The sequence below is a fragment of the Lutra lutra genome, chromosome 3 (genome assembly GCF_902655055.1).
Source record: "Lutra lutra chromosome 3, mLutLut1.2, whole genome shotgun sequence".
Taxonomy (NCBI): Eukaryota; Metazoa; Chordata; class Mammalia; order Carnivora; family Mustelidae; genus Lutra; species Lutra lutra.
The window spans coordinates 5158698-5180565 of record NC_062280.1 but is presented as its reverse complement, the minus strand read 5'-3'; positions in this window follow the sequence as shown (position 1 = coordinate 5180565).

Here is a 21868-nt window from a genome sequence, read left to right as displayed (position 1 = left end):
ACGCATTCAGGTGATGGAATCAAAGTTTACAAAAGCACAAGCTTATCTCTTCGACCCTTTGCCCTTCACCGTCTTTCTTCTCCCCTCGGGAACACTGGCGTGGCATCTGAAGATTCACCATCCGTCTTGAAATCCCGAAGACAAAACGCGCAAGCAATGCAGGAAGATAAAAAAGGCATAGACACACTATGGTGAGGACACGTGCACTCCAGGGCCAGTCTATTTCTTGATTTATCGGGGAATGAAAAAAGATGGGTCCCTTATTTAAGCTGTTATTACTTGAAATTTCTGCCATTTGCAACTCCATGCAACACCGATTCACCGTTTTTCACATTCCCCTTAGCACCTGGTTCTCTACGGAGCAGGAGAGCCATCCTGGTTGTATGGAGCCAACACCATTCTGGTCAGTGAGTGGCCGTACCATACTGGTCTCTTCACTAAGGTTTCAAGCCCATGTCCTGTGCCTCGCTTTCTTAACTTTAAAAATGTGAATATTTACAGTACCTGCTTCGTAGTTTTACTGTGAGAACTGCATCAGTTCAAGTAAACTAATGCAGATCAACCACAGCATCTGGCAAGGAAGAGTGAGAGCTGTCGCACTCTTCCCTTTCCCTCTCCAGACATTGATGTGAGCATCAGGGTGAGGCAGAAACTGTTATTTATTATCACCCAGGAAACTCACAATTATATTCTCATCACTTAATAATCGTTGAGGTATTCTCTCAGGAAGCTAGGACTGCCCAAACTTTTACACAGAAATCGTTTGTTCATGAAAAGAAAAGCCATCACATTACAGAACTAGAGACAAAAATAATAGTAAATTGTATGTTAGTATCAAGATAAAAGTCTAAAAACAGGAACAAGGGAACCTATTACAGGTAGCTCAATAACTATGTGCCACCGACAGCTAAGTTCATGTTTTTTTCACTATAAATGTGTATGTTAAAAGGAAGGCCAAACCAGGCATATGGGGGCTGTTGTGGCAGAGCTGGGAGCTGGGAATTAAGAGTTTATTAACACAGTGAGAGAAATCTCAGATACAATAATTTTCTAACCAATATCTCAAGTCTACCAAAAGCTGGTAAGTCAATAAGACAAACTTGATTTTCCTAAAAGAATCTGCTGGCTTGGCCAAGAAAAAGGAGATCGGGGCCAAATTCACATTGGAAACAAAAACAATTTTGGGGACAGTAGAACATCTTGCTGGTTCAGGAATAACAACAAAAGGGCTTTGGAAAGGAAGTGTGTAGACCTCAGAGGTGCTTGAAATACTTATGAATGAACTCAAAGGACGTACTCATTTGGAAAATTAGATTGTCCTGTAATCATCGAGCATAAAAAAGCTACAATAGAAGTTTGGCTTCTCACGTGATGGAGTCGGGAGGCTGACAAATCTACTTGCTTAAAAGTAGCTATAAAGCAGGACAAAATGTTCGAAGCCAACAATTTCATTGGCACTCAGAAATCTGACCAAAGGTACATAACAAACTGAGAAGTGTTTGTGCATGAAAGAAAAAACACACATTTATTAAGGTGAACTTTGGGTAACAACCGTGCAAGCGTGTGGCATCCTTGCCCCATGGCTCCTTCCCTGTCTCCCCACTCGCAGCCTGCATTCAGGCATCACAGTACTTCGGCCAAGGCACGGTATGGCAAGCCCTGAAAATGAGCAGCTTTGCTGTGGCAGCTCCTGCTGGAAGACACTCACTTGACTTAAGTGTAGTCGGTGTTGGTTTAGCAGCAAGAAAACAGGCAGGGCCAATGGATTAACTGAGAACTGAACAGAGGATTCGGAGATGAGAAAGCCAGACGTCGGGGAGCCACCACGGCTATGCACATGTGCGGAAGTGACCGGGGTGGACACGTGCCACCCACACGTATCTAGTCCACAGGACTGGGGGAGCCAAGTGAACACTCAGTGGAGTGATAACGGAGCTCGGCAAAGCACGAGGTGAGGCAGATTTTAAAATGACCTGAAGTCTGAATGAACCCTTCAGCTCATGGGCAAACCCATCAGCCACGGTCGAAGCTTTACTGGCTTAAATTTTTGGAGCACAAATTCTGACCAACGTTTGGATGATCTCTGACTTCTGCCAACACAGGCACCATCACTTAAAAATAAAATCAACCAAAAATTTAAGCAGAGATCAATGACCTTACGTTTTCAAAGAGACGTGCTTCACGGATTTAGTATAGGCAAGTTTACAAAACAGAAAACAAAATAAACAAACAAACAAAACAAAAAACAAACAAAAAAATGAACCATCCAGGTTGGGAAGAGATGACAGCCAAATCTAAAATTGTTCATATATTTTCTAAAATATCTAGTGTTCAGGGACGCCTGGGTGGCTCAGTTGGTTGGACAACTGCCTTCGGCTCAGGTCATGATCCTGGAGTCCCGGGATCGAGTCCCGCATCGGGTTCCCGGCTCCGCGGGGAGTCTGCTTCTCTCTCTGACCTTCTCCTCGCTCATGCTCTCTCTCACTGTCTCTCTCTCAAATAAATAAAAAATAAAATCTTTAAAAAAAATATCTAGTGTTCAACTAAAAATCAAGAGACATGAAAGAAACAAGGAAGTTTGACCCAAACACAGAAAGAAAAATGATAGTCACAGAAATTTTTCTGAGTGCCCCAAGATTTTAGACCAAGGAAGACTTTAAAGCAGCTATTATTGATAGATGGAAATAATGAGAAGAAATGTTTAAAGAAAAGATAACATGGTAACAATGTTGTAGTGAATGGCTAATTTCAAAAATGAGTAAAAATTATTTTTAAAAGTGATCCTATGAAATTTGTGAAGTTGAAAAGTACAACAAATAAAATGCAAAATTAACTTGAAGGGCTCACTAGCAGACTTGGAAGGCAAGAAATAATTAATGAACATGAAAATAGAGCAATAGAAATTATTCAGTCTGAAGAGCAGAGAAGAAAAAAAATTGAATAAGAGTAAACAAAGTCTCATAAACCTGGGGAACAATATCAATTACACCAACATACAAGCAATGAGAGTTACAAAAGGAAAGGAGGGAGTAAAAGATGTAGAAAGAAATATTTGAAGAAATAATAGTTGAAAGCATCCCAAATTTGATTTTTCAAAAAGACAATTCACCTAACAGTAAATGCTAAAAAAAATTAAAATCCAAATTCAATAAAGACAGGTTCACACAGAGACACACAATCAAACTGTTGAGAAACAAAGATGAAAAGGAGATTTTGAAAACAAGAGAAAAGTGTTCAAAAGGTATAGGAGAATGTTGTAAACACAGGCTGACTTCCCTCAGAAACTGTGGTGGCCAGAAGCGATTGAATGGCTATTCCAAGCACTGGAAAACAAAAATCACCTACCAAGAATTATATATCTATTTTATTTTTTAATTCTTTTTAAGATTTTATTTATGTATTTGAAAGAGAGAGAGAGAAAGGGAGAGACAGTGGTGGAGGCCAGAGGAGAGGAAAGACGGACTCTCAAGCAGACTACTGCCCTGTGAGGGGCTCCGTGACCCTGAGATCACAACCTGAGCTGGAACCAAGAGTTGGACGCTCAACTGACTGAGTCACCTAGGCATCCTGATAAGTATACATCTATTTTAAAATGCAACTCAAATAAAAATTTGTCTTTACAAAGACTAAAAGAATGTATTATTATCAAACTTGTTTCATAAGAAATTCTAAAAACACAAATCCTTCAGACTGAGAAGGGACATTGGACGCTAAATCCAATCTATAGGAAAAGATGAAGAGCACTGTAAATATTAAATATACAAGCAAAAAAATAAATAAAAGACTATAGATTTGTTCTCAATTCTTAACTTTTTTTCACATGACACGATTGCGCAAACCAATTGTTATAACATGGTTTTTCTAGACTTATAATATATGGCGTAAGCAGGAAGAAGGGGAGAAAGGAAAAAAATGCAGACAGAAGAGAAATATAAGGGAAAGAGGGAAGGCAAAAAGGAAGAATAAAACATATAAAGAGATAAGAAAAAAATAGATAATACCTAAAAAGAGATTCAAAAACTGTGTAAAATAATAATGTATCAAATTTATCAGGTGTTTATTATTGTTGTTGTTCATGTCAATGACAATTCGGCTAACCAAACTAAGCCAAGAAAACACCAAGTTAATAAATTAAAGAAGAAAAAATATGATAATCATTTCAATAGATCCTGAAAAAGCATTTGACAAAATTTCACACTTACTCCTGATAGATACTCCTGAAAATTTGAAATAGTAAGTGATTTTCCTAAGCCGTTAAGCAAACGCACAGAACTCAAGACAACAACATAAGCTAGATTAAACATTGTATTTACCGGGAAAACTTTAAAAGCATTGACATTTCAACAAAGAAAAAAACTGACATATTCATTATGATCTCTACTTTTTTACCTTGTTTGGGGAGTCCTATCCAGCAGAGCAAAATAAGGAGTGGGAGTAGGGAGCAAGGAAGTATTAAATTTGGAAGAATAAAACTATTGGTGTACTTGTGCTTTTAATTATTTTTACCTAGAAAATATACAGTAAAAATTTTTAACCTACAGTTAATAAGTTTGATGAAATTGATGAAAACATGGTAAGAATGCAAAAGTAATCTTATACATGTACATAAACAAGTAAAATATTATAATAAAATAACATTCACCACAACATGTAAGGTATTCTTGAAACAAATCTGGAAAAATAAAGAAGCCTTTATGGAGAAAATTATAAATCTTTACTGAAAGTCATAGGAAAAGCTTGTACCTATAAAGAGATATACATGTCTGTGGGTGGACTGAAGGGTTTATGCCATGTAGATGGTAAGTTTTCTCCAAATTAATCTATAAGTTCAATACAAGTCCAATCAAAACACCAACAGCCATTTAATGGAACTTGACAATTTGATCATAAAGTTCCTAAGAAAGATAAGAGACAAAAATGTATAGGACAATAATAACAAAGAAAAAATTGTTTAGGGAATGTGCAGAAGTATATATTATGGTAAAGCTATAGTAATTCAGCATACAGTGACTTCACAGAAATGTACAAACACCCCACTGGAAAACTATCCAGAGGCAGACCCACACCTCTCTTGGAGATTTCTATGTGGAAGTTGTACTACAAATCAGTAGGGAATGAATTGATGATCTGTAAATCAGATGATAGATTATCCGTTTGCTAAAAAAATATATTTCTGGGTGCCTGGGTGGCTCAGTAGGTTAAGTGTCTGCCTTCAGCTCAAGTCATGATCCTGGGGTCCTAGGAAAAAGCACCACATCGGGTTCCCTGCTCAGTGGGGAGCCTGCTTCTTCCTCTCCTTCTGTTGCTCCCCCTGATTGTTTTCTCTCTCTCTCTCTCTCAAAAAAATATGTATTTTTACATATATATAAATATATATATTTATATCTCAAATTTCATATAAATATATATATATATTCTATCTCAAATTTCAAATAAAATAAAACAGAAAAACAAAACCATAAATTATTTTTAAAAGAATAGCAGAAAATATATTTCAGGATGTTTTTCCTTGGAAAATATTGAAAATGTGATTATTTTTTCAAAAAAAAATATATAACTAGGATCCTGGGATTATGATCTAAGCTGAAGGCAGACCCTTAACTGACTGAGACACCCAGATGCTCCCCTCTTTTTTTCTTAAGATTTTATTTATTTGAAAGAGAGAGAATGTGAGAGCAAGTGTGACATTTTTCTTTACTTTAAAAAATAAAATATGTCAAAAACATGCATTTTTTCTAAAGTTGTTTACTGATACATAGGTATTTGTTAAATTATTCTCTATACTTTTCTATATGATGGAAATATTTCAAGTTTAAAAACACAAAATAAAAAAAAAATTGGAAAATATAGAGCTCTGGTCCAGAACCGCCTTTATTTGAGAGGCAGGGTGGGGGGTCTTGTGGGGAAGGGAGAGAAAAAAAGAAACAAGATGGGATGGGGGAGGGGATAAAACCTTAAGAGACTCTTAATCTCAGGAAACAAACTGAGGGTTTCTGGAGGGGAGGGGAGTGGGAGGAATGGGGTGGTTGGATGATGGACACTGGGGAGGGTATGTGCTATGGGAGTGCTCTGAATTGTGTAAGACTGATGATTCATAGATTGAATTCGTAGATTCATAGATGATTCATAGACCTGTATCCCTGAAGCAAATAATGCATTATATGTTAATTTAAAAAAATAAAAAGACAATACCTGGAAATAATTCTAGCTATATTCCAAGACTGGTGTGCCTCACTTAGTCTTCCTCCACTGCTCACGGTTCTGGTTTCTCTCTCTAAGCTTGCTTCTACTTGTCCTAGTAAGGCCTTGATCAGAATCCTACCTGAATGTGCCTCTCTTGGATGACTTAGATTTTCCTAATACTAAATTCCTGTTTCTTCATTACTGCCCACCTATTCACGGCAAGGTGGCCCTGGCCAAGTCATAGGACATGTTCAGTATTTCATGGTCATTCCAGGCAGAAAGAGATCCCAAATAAAGAGAAAAGATGATGATTACAAAAGCTAAGGACTTATTTAAGTTCATAACTGATATTACTGGACAACTCTGACCCTGAATTTTAGTGTCTAAGATATACCTCTCAAGCATTTAGGGCACTTGATGAATTTTAAACCATTCACTGGCTGAAAGTTACTCATTTAGAAATGAGCCATGGTGGCTGAGGTATGTACTGACAAAATAATGACAATGATACCCTGTTTCGATGGTATATCTATTGATTCAGTAGTTAAACTAAGTCAACTATATAAGTGATTTATGAGATTTAAGAAAACTGGCATAAATATGAGAATAGTCTCTTAAAATTTTACCTTAATTAGGAATGAACTTAGAGCAACTCACTAAACCGATTAAGAAATAGAAGATATTCCCCATTAAAAGTTATTCTAATGAGTTATTTTTGGAGGGATAAATAATCTAGACTGGGATTTGCTTGATAAAAATGAGAGAATTACTTCCCAAACATTGAAAATGCTGAGCTCTGTTTAAGCTGAACAAAACAATTGAACACATGTCTTAACCAGATGCCTACCTTGATTATTTTTATGAACAACAATTCTGTTGCCCAGTTTTTATGTACAGTTTTATTTTACATATGCACACAGGAGAAAAAGAGAAATGAGATAAAGTTCAACATTAACCGTATTTAGTATTCCCTAAGGGCAAAACATATTCACCAGTTCAATCACCAATTGTTCCATAGAAAGCTGGATGAATCACTGTGGCTGTTCAGCATGTCATTTTGTATTGAAAGCTAATATGAAAGATGATAGAATCCATAAGGATATTATTCCTAACTCCTGAAAAAAAAGGAGAAACAAAACAAAGAGTCATTACTACCATCATCAACAACAACAAAAATGAATCAGATCAAAGGGAGAAATACACCCACTAAAAAATAAGCATCCAGAATTCCCAGAATGCAAGTCCAAGCTAAATTTAAAGACACTTACATGAGATGCAGTCCTGTAGGCTCCATACAACCAGACAATAATGCTTGTCATTGTCTTCGAACTACAAAATCAACAAGTCATATCAATCATGACGTTATTGAATCAGCCACCTCTATTGATTATTTATATGGTCAAGGCATTTTACTTGACCTTTTCCTCTGTATCATAATCCATTCCATCAGAAGCAGAGAACCTTTGTGAAAAGTGAGTTTCCAACTCAAAGTGGCCGTCTTTGCTGATGAGCAGTTGCCAAGACCATGCTCATTTGAGAATGACAAATGACCTTGCCAAATCTACCTCAGAGGTGACTGAGTTCTTGGCCCCCAAAAACATCTCCTAAGGGTGACCCACAAGGTCTGTGAGATCCTCAGAAAAATTTTTTTTTTGTCCTTGTTCTGAAACACGGGCAGGATTCTTTCTAAAACTTATTTAAAGATAACATACCAAACACAAATATCGCATTGTAAAGCAGTTTTTAAAATTTTTTTCACAAACAGAACACACCCTTGAAATCAGCATTTAGAGTAAGAAATAGAAAAATACCAGCATGCTAGAAAGTCTTCTTTTGTTACTTTCTATGCAATCCCATACCCAACTGCAGAGATTAACTCCTCCAGTATTTGTATTGTATAAACGAAATAATAAGGTTGAGGTTCTTGTGTGTGACTTCTTTCCCTTAACATTTGTATATCTCTTCTTTCTATACCTGTTGTTCATGTACATTTTAATACATGTGGGTTTTTTTTTCTTCTGAATTTCATCAGATACTTCCAAACTCAGGTCATGCTAATGTGCTCCAAAGTAAACTATCATCAGTGTATATAGACCACTAAAATACTAATTTTGAGGAATCTGTTGGCAAACTCAAGGGAATTCTTCCAGTTTCTTAGGTCCAATAAGAACTCACCAGAACAGAGATCCTGATGATTGGCATGCTACTGGTAAAAGTGCTTACAACACACCATGGAATCCAGTATTACACTTCAAAATTGATGGACTGAATAGGATACATAAAAAATAATTATGGAAAATTTTAAATATTTTACATGCAAATCCTTAAGCTATGAAATGAAACATTTGACTTGAGAAGCACTTTGAAACATTCAAAATAGTTCTCATTAATTTCCCCAAAAGTAAAAAAAAAAAAATCGATAAAACTCATACAATTTTGCAGATGACTATATCGATATTTAAATATGAAAGTCGTTTTTCAACCTTAAATAACCACTGAGTGAAAAATAAAACTCAAACCCTTGATCTATCTCCAATACATATATTGTGAAAGTAAAGTTATTATTCAGTTAAGCAAAATGGTGAGGGAAGGTGAAAGGAAGGGCTCAGGAGGTTTATTTACCTCCACATATACATAAAGACATCTATGTAACGTCATATTTAGCACCAGATATTGTTGTGCTCTTCCTTCCAGCGGTCTTGCTTCCATTTAAAATTTTAAATCCTTACAGTTAGTGGCAAATTGCTAGTTTAATACAGCAAAGAAATAAGTTGTCTTAAACCACAAGTTGTTACCATATTTTGGACATATTAATTTTTATGAACTGTTTCTCAGATTTCATTGTAACTAGTGAAATCCTTTATTCATTCCTCCATTCTTTCAACAGTTAGATAGCATATCCTGATGAATTCACCGTTAAAATTCTCTGTTAAATACAGTGTGTAATAAAAAAACAAATCCTTGGTGTATGTACAAGTATATATCTCACAGCTTCTTTATTCATTACTCTACCAAGGACACTTACACAACTTCCATATCTTGGTTATTGTAAATATGTTTCAACAAACACAGGGGTGCATGTATCTTTTCAAACTGGTGTTTTCGTTTTCTTTGGGTAAATGTGCAGTATTGGAATTAGTGGATCATATGGTAATTGTATTTTTACTTTTTTTGAGGAACCTCCATACAGTTTTCCACAGTGCCTGTACCAGTTTGCATTCCCACCAATGGTGCACAAGGGTTTGCTTTTAAGATGTTTACTGATCACTTTCTTTCCTTCCTCCTCTCCTACTTTCCTTCCTTCTTTCTTTCCTTCCCTCTTTATTTCTTCCTTTCCTTCTTTCCATAGAAGTTTTGTCTAAAATCTGCTATGGGGAGCCCAACAAAGCGGACATCAACACAGGACAGTAGGCATTGTGGTGCAGGCTGAGGGTGTGGGAGCCTGAGCAGAGCTGAAAAGACATCTGTGCGAGAGCAGGTGGAGGCGGCACTGATAACGGAAAATGGGTCACATGTGCAGAGCATTCTTATAATAAGTCAATAAATAAAAAAGGCTTTTCACTGTTCAATGAGGGAGTTATGAGTATAGGAAAGTAGAAAACTAGAATAAAGACCATAGGTGTCAGATTGTAATTAGAAATATTAGTGTAAACACATGATTTTCATATATTTATTAAAAGATAAAAATAAAATGCAAATAAATAGGTGTCCACTGAGAAGACCTTTAGCAGAGACTCACTTCTTCCACAAAGCATTGAGTAAACGTAGAGCCCAGACCTTGGTTTCCAAATATGTTCTCCATGACCAGGACCTGAGGCTACCCCCCAAAATTGCTGATTACAAGACTGGGGTAAATAATAGCTCAGGGAAAAATAGAATAACTCTGGAACATATTATTGTGCAAAAAAATAATGAAGGACTCAAAAACTAATGTAGCAAATCAGAAGACAGCTTAAATAAGTTTCAGCCAAATCTAGAGTGATCCCAGTATTAAAAGAATAATAATGGTACTAACAGATGATATTCCATTGACTAAAACAGGAATCCAAGTGCACAGAGATATAAATAAACAACTAAGTAAAAGAAAGAGGTCAAAGCTTTCTCTTATAGTAGAATATCAACTAGTAAAAGTAGAATGAAATCTTGTAATCACCGTTTGGCAACTCCCATAGCCATAATTACCTTAGCCAATAAATAGATGCTAAAACTAGTGTGTAAAAGATCAATGAGAAACACAAAACATATGTTGACTCAAAGTACTACCCCAGAAAATACTTACTCATCACAAATTTTAAATAGTACCCTTATAGCGGAGAAACTTAAAAAATATCACTGAATATTGTGGTGAAAGTTATCATCACCAGTAATGGGACACATCAAAAACATGGACTACTTGACAGAATTCATTAAGAAGGACACAGCATCACTTCTATGGTTTTCTTGCAAGGTATAACCTTATTCCAAATTGAGGAAAAACAGATATTCAATTTGGGGTCAATTGTGCAACATTACTGACTTAGAAACTTTGTTAAGAGTCAAGGTCATGAAAGTCAAAGAAATATTGAAGAACTGTTTCAAACTGAAGGAAATGAAAGACATAAAACTAAAAGCAACATGTGATTCTCAACTGGATCTTATTACCATAAAAGACATCATTAGGAAAATTGGCAAAACTCCAACAGAGTCTGTGTATTTGATATTAAGTGATGGTTTCGTGTTCATTTCCTGGCTTGGATGGCTGTGCTGTGGTTATGAAGGAAAATGTCCCTGTACGTAGGAAATGCACTGCAACTTAACCTCAAATTCTTCAGGGAAAAAAAAATTAATACCATACTTTCAACTTTCCTGATGTTTGAAACTATTTCAAAATATAATAATGGAAATGAGGAGGGGGAATTAGTGTTTAATGGTTTTAAAGTTTCAGTCTTAAAAGATGAAAATTCTAGAGATCTGTTGCTGAATAGTGTGAATATATTTAACACTTTGAATAATGATTAAAATGCCAAATTTAATATTATGTGTTTCTTGCCACAATTTAAAAAAATGGAAATGCATCAACAAACAAAAAAGAAGAGTATTGTTTAGGACATGAGTTCTCAATCCTAAACAGTGTAGTGTTCAGAAAACATAGATGCCTAAATTCTGATATGCAGATTATGATTCAGGACATCTGGATTACGGTTTGGGATTTTTTCACTTGTGTCCAGGGATGTGAAAGCACTGATCACACTTCTCTGCTTGCGCTGAGTAACAAGAGCTACACTAGAGTAGAAGAAGCACTTGACCCAGTTCAGAGTGTTCCACTTCCTAGTTTTATTACCTGGGACACATCATGTGAACACACTCGTCATTAAAGCTCTCATCTCTAAATTGGGGGTAATAATTCCTGTCTCATAATAATGCTGAGACCCCCACAGGAGATAACGTAGATAAGAGCCCTACAGAAGTTAGAGGCAATTTTACAATGCAAGAAATTAATGAGTAAATTTCTCTACTCTAAAAGGAGTCAAATTAGGGACCATAACTATCATGTCCCTGAAAGGCAACAACACTTGAGTGAGCAGATGACACACCTCAACGACTCTTGACTTTGGAGCATATAGATTTAGAAGACTGCAAGCAAATTACTGAGAGTCTCTCTCACAGTTTCTGGGACCATGAGATGAAAATGAAATCCCGTTAGCAAGTTTAAAACAGATGACTTTTTTCATCTCAGGGCACCCTCTATTAGGACTTCATGGAATCTCACACTAGAGGAAAAACAAACAAACAAACATAAAGAGAGCATATTTGAATGCTGCAGAAGGCCTGCTTCTCACCATCTTCAGCCAAAATGGGTTCCACTCGGTTTCCCGAGCAATCCGATGTCTAGAAGCTGCCGTTGAGCGACGCGGAGGCTATTTCTTGTCCTCGCGCCATTGCTGACGTGGCAGAGCCCTTGGAGGCTTAACTCATAGACTAGATCAGCAAGACCAGAGGTCAGATTCCAGCCCCTGCAAAGCACCCTTGGACGTATTTCTTGTCTCTACCCCTCAAGTTCATAATCAGTAAAACGATGATAATGATGGGATGAACCTCACAAGGGTAAACGAATGAAGGGTAAATGCTTGATAAATGGTGGCAATTACACTTTCTTATCAATGGTGTTTCTCAGCACGGACTCTCCTTTGTCTGTTCTGCAGCAAGTGTTAACACTTACAATAGCAGCTGGGATTAGGATTTTAGGAAATTGCTAATTTGGCCTCAGGAAGTTGCCAGATAGATGAAAATTGCAAAAAATAAATTAAACAGGCCACCCAAGCTCAAAGTAGAGTTAGGCTTGCAGACAGCACCTGAGCAGTGTTTTAAGAGGTATTATGAATGAATAAAGCACTTTGTTGAATAGGGCAGAGTGTGAGGAGGCTTTTAAAATAGAGAAATCCCATTTCCAAAACCAGATTATGCTCTTTCCTTAAGAATCACCCAACGCAGCACCAATTCTTGCTTAATATATCCTTTTAGGAAAATTGCACTATATCACTACCACCTTAGACTCAGAAAAAGAAGACAAGTGACAATGATGACAAAATTCTGTTTTGGGGACAGTTGTCAGCATAAGAACTTTTAAGAATGGGGGAAAAGAATCAGTTGAAATATTCTGCTGTCTTCTGCCTCACATCAGAAACCTAAAATTCTTAATGCTCGCAATGTGGATCACTTGGGACTCCCTACAGTAGCTACCGGTCTTTAAATATTTGCTAGGTGACCTTCTTATAAATCCATTCACTTTCAAGGTTAAAAAAAAAAAAATTCCTTTCAAAAACGTTTTTTTCTACAATCCTTTGTAAAAATCTCATGCTGTTATACACTATAAAAGTCAGGAAATATGTTATAATTCAAATATAAAAATCAATCCTATTATTAAGTTGATTGGTTTAAAAATAGTTAATTTTTTTGTGGAATAATCGAAAAGTTCTTATTTCATTATTCCCATTGAAAATAATGATCTCCAATATTAGTAATCTACTCTATAGATTATTCCATTAAAATTTTCAGGAAACTTTCAGAATTCAAAATTGCTAACGTTACTCAAACTGCAGTGTTCCTTTGGCCTTTAGGAACAAAGGAACGTGCAAGAGTTTTGGATCGTCAATGAAATTATTGTTGTTTTAAATACAGTGGTGAACAGGAATTTAAAAAAATTTATAACTACTCATAAAAATGTGAAACATTTCTTCTCATCATTCCCTCAGTGTTTAAAAAGACCATGAATTTTCTAATCTTCCTCATTTTATTTCTATGACAAAATGACAGGTACAGAAATGTCTGCAGGGAAGAAAAAAAAAAACATGCTGATTAAGATGGCTTCTGTGTTATCATTTTGGATTTTTTTTTAAATGACTAGCTTTCTTTTGTTCCTTTACAATAGTCTGTTGATTTTCTTAAACACTGCAAAGGAATTGAGGGAAAAGAAAAAAAAATCCTGACAGCTAATTCAAAAGGTGTACAGTCAATATATTGCTTGGCAAAGATTGTATTTTTATTATGGTAAAAGAATGATGTTGAGGAATGCTGGAGAATTGGCGGGGGGGGGGGAGTATACACACACAAAACATTTGGTTTGATTGCTCATGGTTGTGTAATAATTTACAGCACGTACCTCCAAGATTCCAAGGTTTGCATATACAATTTTGGCATTTTGGAGTAATTATCACTGTGAAACTTTTACAAGTACACCTTATTTCCACAGGTAATTAAGGTGACCTAGTTATGTCTGCATAAGTCTTAGTCTGTGAATAATACAGACCCAGGGGAGACTAACAGGTCACTAACAGCAATCAATCTAACTGATGGAAAAGAGGAAGAACCTAGTAGATAATTTTTGCCCCATACTATTATAAGGCTATTTTTAAGATGCATCATTTCATCACTAATTCACTAAGAACATAGAAATCATTTCCTTTGAACTCTTCTTTAGGTCATGGCAGGCTTCTTTTAAAATTTGAAGAGTTGCTCTTGGTAACTCCTTACCATGAGCCATAAGAGAAGCGAGATCCATTTTTCAAAAGGGACTTTAATCTTATTGATTTTCAAAAGCACGTTTAAAGAACTGTTTCTGTTTGGGTACAGTTAACAAATCCTCAGCCGGTGCTCTCGTGTCTGTGGGTTATTGTTTATGACCAAGGCCTGACAAACGCTTCAACCCAGCACTGCTGCTTGCCTTTCCATCCGTCCCTCTTTTCCAAGGGCAGCCCTGAACCCAAGACCGGCCTCCGCCCTCTGCACAGTCGATATTCGGGCAGCTGACTGCTGACTGATCTGACTGAAGGAAGGAGAGAATCCGGTTTCTCGTGTCCACCCACACAACGTAGCTTCCGTCCTTTTTATTTTCCCACAACCTTGAAATTTGTTGCCAAAAATCAATGCATCAGACACCCCACACCAAGAATGCCAACTTGTTCAATATAAAAGGGTCACAAGTGTGTTTATTTAAAGCCTGCCTCAGGTTAATCAGCGGACACAATATTTCAGAAAAAGTAAACCAAAAGTCAACTGCAGTATAAAATAGTTGAAATAATCTCAAATAGATTTAAACCCAGATTTTTTTTTTTTTCCCACCATCTCAGGGCACTATGGCTGAAAAGATGTGGATAATATAGTTCATATTTTACTTACAAATGAGTTTTTTATCTCCACTTCTGGGAACTACTAACAGATCAGATTCAGTTTCTTAAATGGCGTTGTCTGTGCTCATGGATGTTAAATTTCTAACGGCCCAAGCCGAAGCACATGCGACGTATGTGATGTACATGCACACACGCGACTACTCCATATGCAGGGCACTTGCATTCACTCTTGAATCATTATTCGATCAGTGAATGACTTAGTGCCATACCATAAATGGGGATGATACTTGGACAGGAGCTCTAGTTGCTTGAGGGCAAATGCCATGTGCATTTTTCCTGGAGTCCTTAATAAGTGACACACTTGCATCATTACATTTGAGGTGAAGCAGACGCCTCTGTCAGATTCAATTCACATGGGCAATCCCCAGCGGCCAAACATCTGATTAACTAGCAAAGCCACCGTCGTTAACAGCTGTATCATTGGAGGCTTGGAAGTATCCAGCCTATTTAGTAACCGAATGTATTATCATAATCATTTTCTCCCCCTGGCTCGTATCCAGGCGATATTAACTGCTACCCAAATAAAGTACTATTAAAATGATTAGGCATAAATGAAGTAGTGTATGTATGATTTACTTTGAAGCCGATAGTCCATATATTGTTTTTGACTCCAGTAAAATCTATTTTAAAGATATATACAGGAGTAACTTCAGCACAAGCATTTGATAATTTCTTCATTTGTAAGTTTTCTGGGTTGGTTTAGCAAATTCCCTTAAATTTCTATTGTAATAACACTTTACAGAAGGGTCTATTATTAGTTCTATTATTCTAAATAAAGTGCATTCTCCACTTTGTGAGCACAGATATGTGCACTTGAGTGACCTATTAAGGAGCCAGCAGGTTGTGCCTTTTAATTATTTGTAACCATTTTAATGAGACAATTTTTAAGTCTCTCACATATTTTTCTAAGTCATGATTATAAAAAACAAAGCACTGGGGAAAAAAAAAAAAAAAAGTAAAGCTCTGAAATGACCCAAATATCCACTCTTGATAAAATCTTATCAATTTTGTGACTAATGATCATTCAAAATAGTGACAAAAAAAAATTGCCAAGTATAAACATGATGCCCTCAGGTAAATAAAGCCTCTTGGTATAAAATGCAGAGTTGTATCAAAATCTAACATATAACATTTTAATTATATGAAAATAAGGAAAGTAACTTAATCAAATTTTAATTTTGTCTTAACTAAAATTATTTCACTTCTTGGGTAAGCAGGATCTCCATTATTAACCCAATATGATAAATTTAAATATCACTTCCTATATCTTGTCCCCTATTTTATTTTACTCTAACCATTAACCTACCATAACCTTCCATTATCCCCTGGAACAAAATTTTAATTTAGAACTTAATGAAAAGATTTACGGTGCTTTACTTTGTCGTAAGTAGCATGGGTTTGGAAGGAACACTCATAAGTAAAAATGTAATGAATTATAAAGACGATCTGCTTCAATGACATAAAATAATTTAATGAAACTTTGCAAATGTACATCTACCTAGGCCTCATGGCAACATGAAATGGAAACAGTAAGGGAACATCAGTTAAAAGTGCTTGATGATCAAGACTGAAGCAAAATGGAAAGAAGATGCTTAAAAGTATCGTTATCCTGCTAGGATTAATTCTAGTTAACATTTACTCTAGTGTATGCTGTCCACCTCTGAAGCACGCTGCCTGCATACGGACTGTGAGGACCTAGTTGGTGTGAAGAAACAGAATGTGCTCACTTGCATATGCCCCAGGCAAGTAGATTTTATTATAAAGAATGACCAGTTTGCTTAGCAGTTTTCTAAAGAAAAATATGTCATCTACATCTATCTTTTTAAAATAACAGTTTGTAATAATTTAATCTTTGCTTTTGCATCTATATCTTGTATTTTCTCCAAAGTTGGGTTTTTCAAGAAGGAATTACAGGGAAATTATTACAGGGAAAATTACAGGGAAAAAAAAAAACAACTTTATCCTTATAATATTAACGAATGTACTGTAAAAGCAACAGAATGGAGATATCATCAGCAATTAGTGAAAACTATCACAATTCAATTAATGGTCTATTTTATACTCTGTTTTTGCAGGGAAAGTGTTCTCCTGATTAAATGTACAGAATGCTCTTCAAAACTATTCAGTGTCTCAGCAAAGGACAGACTAATTACCAACTGTTAATATTAAGAATACACTTGGGGCAGAAAAATAGGACTTCAATTTATAGTAATAATTTTGGGATGGAGTTATTCCAACAGTAAATTGTCACAGCTGCTCAAAGTGTGATGACACTCATGAAAATAAAATAAATACAGTTATAACTTCCCAGCAGATCTTGAGACACTTTGCCAAGAAATGTAAAACATTTAGTATACTTTCACATTATAAACTGAGATTTATACCTTATGTTTGCATAGAATTACACAGTGTTTTTAGATATATTCTGGGTATATTTTTTGACAATAGAACAATACCAGCATTGAGCATTCATTGCTCTCTCTGTTGAATATTATTCATAAAATACTTCTTATTTTGAATTACTGATGGCCAAAGCAAATAACCTCCAAATTGTCCAAATATAACTGCATTTTTAGCTCAGATAGTTTCTATTTTTCAGACAAGCTGAAGGATTTTACCAAAACCATCACCACTTTTACCATCCTAACCGAGAATCTTTGCTTCCGGTAGCTGAAGGATTTCCAGTTGTCCAGATACCTGTTCTGCAAAGACAGACTTATGGACAAGTAAAAGAAGAGTGCTGAAGGAGATTGATGTGCTTCCTGCCTCTGGATCTCTTGCCAAACCCGCCCCCCATGGTGGATGGGCGTGGAAGAAACGTCTTCAAGTATGGTCTCATTGTTCATTTGTTCTGTCAGAGGAATTTTTCTCTCTCCATGCCTGTGTAAACTCAATCTGGGCAACACAAGGTGGGATGATTTTTCTATCTGTACAGGAAGAGATATATCTCATTTCACCATTTAATTCAGGGGGTTGCATATGATAGAATTCCCTGCCACCAATCTGGCAGCATGGTTACAGAGCCCTTAGCGTTTGTGATATCATTTCGCATTTTCACCAGACCCTCTGACGTAGGGGGTCACATCTTTGCTCTAGACTGAGAATAAGATTTAAATGAGAATCTTCTTTTTTCAAAGTTGTCATATCTTTATTTATCATAGTTCGTTATTTTAAATCACGATGATGTTGGGTCTTATTAGAAGCTTTCTTTTTTTATGACTCAAAATGATCTGCTTTCTACTGATGGCTCTGTTAGTAGCAACACGCTATTTTTGCAATATTGTAGATCAATAACATCATAACCAGATAGAACCCATAGAAACTAAAAAAAATAACAATAAAAATAATGCTTGAAACCTGTCTTTTAAATCACTGCACGGTACAAGGAAAAAAGTAACACTTTTTAGAATAATTTGTAATTTACTTGGGCTTAATGTAGCAATAATTTATACTGACAACCTGCTTCACATAGATTTTGATCACTACCTGGAAAAACTACTAAGATACCACCATAATAAATAGGAAAAAATGTTTTTATATGTAATGGGCATTGACCAAATATGAGCATCACTACTCAATTATCTATTTATAACTCTCTAGGTTTTTCTCTCCTACCTCCTTCTAATCACATACCGATATTCTTTTGCAATCTTATACTATTTTTTGGCACTTTAACATTTGAGTTTTAAAAGTTAGTTCACCCATCTGTCCATTGTTCTTTCTCCTTTACCTTGACAAAACGCTCATATTTTAACTAATGTCTCCAACAGGTGCAAAGGGAGCCACCCTGAATCACAAATCCAATTAGGAGATACATTTCAAAGGAAATAGAAGCAAATTTGATTCCTTTAACCCACTAAGCTACTAAAATTGTTTATTCATGGGGCACCTGGGTGGCTCAGCCGTTAAGCATCTGCCTTCTGTTCAGGTTATGATCCCAGGATCCTGGGATGGGCCCCGCATCAGGGGCCTGCTTCTCCCTCTCCCAATCCCCCTGCTTGTGTTCCCTCTCTCTCTGTCTCTCTCCCTGTCAAAAAAAAAATTTTATTCATCCATATATTTATTTCATTTTATTTGCTATGTGCCTCTTTGAGTGTTTTCTCCATTTCTATACTCCTTCATAACATCTAAGGAGCTTTCTATGTTTCTATACCCATTTATGCTTTATGCAAAACAGAGTGTCAATGAATTCTTGACCACTGGTCACCGAACTGGGAAGAGAAAGACGGGGAGAAGAATTAAGTGATCATAGAGGCCAGATGAGGTGCTATAGAAATAGCTTTCAAAGAAAACAATTTAACTGTAAAAGCTCACAAAGACAGAAGTCATTACTTGTTTCAATGTGCACAAAGCTATTTTATGTATAATCTAAGATACCAGCGATATTCCTCTACAGTGACTGAACAAACCTCTCTTATTCTATTCATAGTTTTTAACCAAAAAAAATTTTTTTCTGAAGCAAAACCCCTTCTACCTGCAGTTTGGCAGGGAATACGTCTCCTTTTGAAGTATCCCCATTAAATAGAATGATAATAATTAAATTCTTAGAGAAGGAAAATGTACTTTAAATAGATCATGCCATCCCATACTTTTCATTTGTATTTTATAATTGGCATTTTATAGAAAAAGACTCAATTTGAAATGCTGTCACTGCCATTAGGTGGCTTTATTCTCTATCTGTACTAATAGTGTCCCTTGTTTTATTCACCTCTAAATCAGACAGTCAGGTAATCTTGACAAGTGAAATATCCTCTCTTCCTGTCCTCTAACATGGAAGTCAGTAGGAAGCAGAAATGAAAACTCACGCCTAACACAGAATTATCAGATGCCATTTAAAGTCTCTGCTCCTAAAATTGCACTGCGGTGCAAGGAAACTATGCTCCAGTGACACCAGAAGCCTGAGGTTGGAACCTGAGCTGTGCCAGAGACGAGCTGTGTAGGAGTTTCTCCCTCTGCCGCCTACTTTACAGGTCTGTTGTAAGGACTAAATGAGATCCCGATTTGGGGCAGTACCCAGCACATCACAGATCCTCATGAAACATGAGTTTCATTGTCTATTTTTTCAAATAATTTTCACATACATTGCCTCTTTCGGAATTTACAGGCCCTGTGGAGTAATGTGGTCCGATATTCTCTCCATTCATAAGATGAGATGGAATCTGATGGAATCATATCTCTTACACTTTTGGTTTTGGTGTAGTATTTGTCCCCCTACATGATGTCTCATTAGATTTACTAATCCACTTAATTGGCGAGGCTCCTAGAGAGCTTTCTAGCAAACGGAGCTCAGGCATAAAGGGCAGTCGAACCATCATGAAAGGATCCAAAGAATAAGAGCTGACTAATGTTCTGTTGATTAAAGATAAGTTATGTTTTTTGAGGAATTTAGTTGCACTGTTTGCCTTAAAAGTATCCAGCAAGTTATAGCTGATCTATAAGGTCTACAGGAAGAAACTACCGGTTTAAGCACAAGGTATGGAATAGCAAGGAAACCCAGGAGGATGAGAGTCACTTGGAAAGTTAAAGAGAATAAGGTCATAGGAATCCAAAACAATATCCAGAGACCCACGAGGTGGTCTGTTTCAGGAAAGTTCACTGGAAAATTGGCAGGGCCGTCAAATCTCATTCTTGTTTATCACATATATATCCACAGTCACGTGATATGGTGCCATGTACATAATGGGAATTCCATACATAGTGAAAAAATAAGTGAACTCATGAATAAACAAATGTTCTATCCCTAATTATTTGTTCAATACAATATCAAAGGAGTCAATCAATATTTTTGAGCATTGACATTTTGGGGGGTCCTATGTGACTTCTAAATAAGTAGAATAGGAGAAATTCATGAAGCATTAAATTATTTGCAGGAAAGCCTTTTATTTGCACACCTATCTTAATGATCATAAGCTTTTGCTGAACATTAATTTTGATTGTTGACTCTTGATAATCAAGCTGCTACTTCGCAGTGTGCTCGTTGCGCACAATCTTTGTGACGCACTTTGTCCATAAACAAAGACAAATAGATATCAGATTGTTACCTTCTACTAGGTCTGCAGACGAAATTCAATTTAGGATATAAGGATAAGAAAATCACAAGAAATCAAAAAGGAGACTATGAAAGAAAATGAGAGGTTATTATCTAGATATACATCAGAAAACCAGAGGCTTTTAATTCATAACCAGCATTTAATTCATAACCAGCTTCCAAAGGACAAAGCAAAAAGGAAGAGAAACATTTCCAAAGGATACACATAATAAAATTGATTTATGTCTACTTAGTTAAAATAAATCTTTAAATCCATTTTGGTATTATGATGTAGAAATTAATCATACCGAGATACAGTGATGATAGGAATAAAATTTTTCATGGAAAATTTAAAATAATACTTCTTTCATCAGAGCATCACCGTAAGACTGAAAATACCAAATGATTTATCTTGATAATAATTAGGTTTAGAGCTTTCCTGGAAAGGTTTTAGGGTCAGACAAAGTTGGCTGTTAGGGGAAGCCTACTATATAATCTGGCATATTGAAGACACTTACAATTTAATCATTTCCTTTTTCTCTTTTGACTTGACCACATCCCATCCTTTTCAAGACTCAGTCATCTCCCTTACTGCCATCTAACATCGGTTCAACGAGAACTCCTTCCTGTCTTAATTGCAGTCAACTCTGCAATTTCACCTTCTATATCTTGATTAATTAGAAAAGTAGCAAATTTGCAAGGTGATAAATTACTGTGTTTAAAAATTACATGAGTATCCCACAAAGAATGTTGCATAGGATTGTATCCCCCGAAGGTTTTTTAAAAGTAGGTTTCTGTGAACAAGTACATTTGAAAAGCTCTATATTCACAATATACATTATAATGGTACAGAAAGGGGAACAGAACGGGAGTAGATGAAGAGCTGTCAGATCACGATGCAGTTCTACAACTATGAGAGGAGAGAAGGAAAGAAGAAATATTGGGTAGGAAAAGACTCAGATCATAGCACAGTTCTGGGAAACTTTGGGAT